This window comes from Orycteropus afer, unplaced genomic scaffold (assembly GCF_000298275.1).
Source record: "Orycteropus afer afer isolate SDZICR_OR568_19922 unplaced genomic scaffold, OryAfe1.0 scaffold00490, whole genome shotgun sequence".
NCBI lineage: Eukaryota > Metazoa > Chordata > Mammalia > Tubulidentata > Orycteropodidae > Orycteropus > Orycteropus afer.
In genome coordinates, this window is record NW_006922077.1 from 2037885 (window position 1) to 2042149 (window position 4265).

A 4265-nucleotide genomic window follows, 5' to 3' on the forward strand; every position below is an offset into this window, starting at 1 on the left:
GGCAGTGAGTTTGGTTTGGTTCTTTTGGTATTTCACCCAGCATGTTTTTAAGGGTCATCCATGTGGCACCAAGTTTCAGAACTTTCACTATTGCTGAAAATATTCCATTGTATGTATATACCACACTTGATTTTCCCATTCATCCGTTGATGGACACTTGTATTGTTTCTACCTTTCAGCTATTATAATGCTGCAATGAATATTGGTGTACAAGAATCTAGTTTAGTCCTTGCTTTAAATTCTTGGTATAGACCTAAGAGTGGAATCGCTGGATCATATGGTAGTTCTACGTATATTTTTGGGAGGAACCATCAAACTGCTCTCCACAGTGGCTACACTATTTTACATTCCCACCAGCAATGGACTAGAGATCCCATTTCTCCACATCTTCCACAACAGTTGTTATTTTCTGTTTGTTTGGTTTTTTTTTTTAATGATAGTCATCTTATTGAGTATGAAATGTACCCAGATCTATGATTTTTAATCACTATTTGAAAGAAAAAACTGGCTTGCTATGCAAAAGCATCTCCAAGACAAGTGTCTAGCCTTCCCAATCCTACCTAATCATTTGTCATGAGTCCCTTCCATGAAGAAAGTCTGAAGCCACCACCACTGGAGTATCCATAACCAAGCAGCTACCACAGAAAAACTATCTTCCTGGAATCTACAAGTGGGCCTTAAGATGATGTCAAGTTGTTTGTTTTCTACACTGCTGTCTTTTAGAAACTTATCTCCTCCCCTTGCTTTCTTGGGTATCTACTCCTGTAGCAGGCTCAGATCTTGTCTTAGTTCTCTTGTGCTGCCATGAAAGAAGCACCACAAGTGGATGGCTTTGACAAACATAAATTTATTTTCTCACAGTTTGGGAGGCTAGAAGTTTGAATTCAGAGCACAGGCTCTAGGGTAAGTCTTTCTTGTTGGCTCTGGAGGAAGGTCCTTGTGTCTTTAGCTTCTGTTTCTTGATTCCTTGAGATTTCTATGTGTCTTAGCATCTATCTTATCCCATTCTCCTCTCTCACTTGCCTTAATCTCTTTTATATCTCAAAAGAGATTGCCTCAAGATATACCCTATATTGGGCCCTAATATATGGCATAAATAGACTATCAAACATAATCCAAAATACACAAACAGCAGAAGAGAAACTAGATGAATGAGACCTTCTAAAAATTAAATTTTTATGTGCTTCCAAGACTTCTCCAAAAGAGTCAAAAGAGAACCTACAGATTGGAGGGGAAATATTCGGCAATGACATATTTGACAAGGGACTTATCTCTAAAATTTATAAAAAACTCTAATACCACCACAACAAAAAGACAAATAATCCAATTAAAAATGAGCAGAAGAAATGAATAGACACTTCACCAAAGAGGATATTCAGGCAGCCAACAAACATTTGAAGAAATGCTCACAATCATTAGCCATTAGAGAGATGCAAATCAAAACAACAATGAGATAGCATCTTGCCCCAGCACTAGTAGCAAAGTTCAACAAGACAGAAGATAACAAATGCTGGCAAGGATGTGGAGAGACTGGGACTCTCATACACTGCTAGTGGGACTGTAAAATGGTACAATCACTGTGGAAAGCAGTATGGCAATTCCTTCAAAAGTTGGAATTAGAAATACCATTTGACCTAGCCATTCCATTACTGGGTATATATCCTAAAGAAGTGAGAGCCAGGACAAGAATAGATATATGCACACCCATGTTCACTGCAGCACCATTTACAATAGCCAAAAGATGGAAACAACCTAGGTGTCCATCAACTGAGGAATGGATAACCACACTATGGTACATACACACAATGGAATATTATGCAACCCTAAAGAATAACCTAGAATCTCCAAAACACCTTATAATGTGGATGAACTTGGAAGACATTATGCTGAGTAAAATAAGTCAATCACAGAAGGACAAATAATTGTATTAGTTCCTTACTGTAAAAAGTCAAGAAAATGTTTATATATGGAAGAAAATTTTCTTTGTTGGTTACCAGGGGTGGGAGTGGAGAGTTGGGAACACTGTTAGATAGGTTGACATAAGTATTGATTTGGGTGAAGAGAAGGGCAATGTACCAAATGTGAGTGATAAATATGGTGGCATTGAGGAAGAAGAAGACATAGAGAGGTACACAGGAGGTACAGACAACAAAGATGAACCCTTTCACATATACAGCACTGTGTTGTCAGTGAAGACAAACATGGATATAAGGGTAGATAGATGGGTGGACAGGCTGAACTATTAGGTATGTCTGTGCAGGGGGGAGTGTGCCCAAGACCATGTATAGGGTTGGCAGACAATGTTTCTACAAGTGTATTTGTATGTTCTATAAGAATTCCCAGGTATATAGTACAGCTGACAAGGAATAAGTTTCTAGTCACTTCTTGGCCACAGCCAGCTACCCAGTAGTAGTGATTAGTTGGACTGTGGCCTCGGGACCATAGTTGCAGGGGACATAAAACTCAGTTGGCATAACCTACTACACAAAACATTGTTCCACATCCTACTTTGGTGGGTAGTGACTGGGATCTTAAAAGCTTGCAAGCAGCCATCTAGATGCAACGATGGGTCTCTCCACATCCAGAGCAAAGAAGAATGAAGAAAACCAAGATTCATGGAAACAATTAGTCCAAGTGACTGGTATACCATGTGATCCTCAGCCTATATGACTTTGAGACCAGAAGAACTAGATGGTGCCCAGCTACAACTGTCAACCACTTGGAGGGGGATCTATGTAGGAGATCCTGGACAGAACAATGTGGAACAAAACTCAAAATCCTTTGAAAAAAAAAAGGGATCAAGTTTGCTGGTCTGATGGAGCCTGATGGAACCACTGAGACTGTGGCCCCTAGCTACCCTTCAGGTCTGGAATTGAATCCACTCTTGTGGCTTCCAGCCAATAAAAAGAAGGCATATGAGGTGAACATTTACACTCCTTGGAGACAACAGTCATGGGAGAATAGAAGGGCAGTGTATGCACAGGGAGACAGCTTGGGGGGCAAGAGTGCATGGGAGGGAAGGACAAAGGGAAGAGGTAACTATGGGGAGGAAGCGGGAGGGGAGCCATTGCATTGTGGGAAATTATAATCAATGTCATGAGACATTGACTCATGACTCATGTATATGAACTGGTGTATGGAAAGTGAATTTGCTCTGTAAACCTTTCACCCAAATCACACACACACACACAAGATATCCCCTATATTAATCTTATCTCATTAACAAACAAAAACAATATATTCCCAAATAGGATTATAATAACAGGCATAGAGGTTAGGATTTACAACACATATTTGGGGGGATGAAATTTAACTCATAACAGATGTGTTGGGCTGCTTGCCAGCAGTTTCCTTCCTCTTATAGTATCAACCAGAATCTACTTGATGCTGTCAGTGGACAGAGGCTCAAAGTCTCAGAAATCAGGTGGAGTCAGGACGGACAAAAGAAATCAGGAGAGAAGAATGAAGGGAAAGGGTGGATGCTGGGAGGAAGTGGGGAGAATACAATTACAGTGTGGGGACTGCAGTAAATGTCACAAAACAGAATGTGTGGGGATTTTTTAATAGAAAACTAATTTGCTCTGTCAACTTTCATCAAAATCACAACAAAAAAAATTGTCAATTTGGCTGGGCCATGATTCTCAGTGGTTTGACAGTTTTGTAATGATGTAATTTGGAAATTAGGTAATGATGTAATCATCCCCCATGATGTGATCTGATGTGATCAGCCAATCACTTGTGAGGGCATTAGGGTGGGATGCAACACCCTTACTCAGGTCACAGCCCTAATCCAATGCAAGTGGAGTTTTCCTGGAGTGTGGCCTGCATCACCTTTTATTTTATAAGAGATAAAAGAAGACAGAATCGAGCAGACAAGGAAGGAGCTAATTGCCCCAAGAAAGAAAAGTTGGGAGTGGAATGTGTACTTTGGACCTAGGTTCCCTGAATTGAGAACCTCCTAGAGCCAGGGGAAGATTTATGCCAAGACACATGTAGATCTCCAAGGAATGCCAGGGCATGTTGAAGGATCTTCCTCGAGAGCCAACAAAGAGAGAGAGCCTTCCGCGAGAGCATGTGCCCTGAACTCAAACTTCTAGCTTCCTAAGCTACGAGAAAATAAATTTGATTGTTAAAGCCATCCACTTGTGGTATTTCCGTTATAGCAGCACTAGATGATTAAGAAGGAGCTCTGGTGGCGTAGAGCCTAAGGCATCTGACTGCTAACCAGAAGGCTGGTGGCTCAGACCCACCAGCCACTCCTCGGA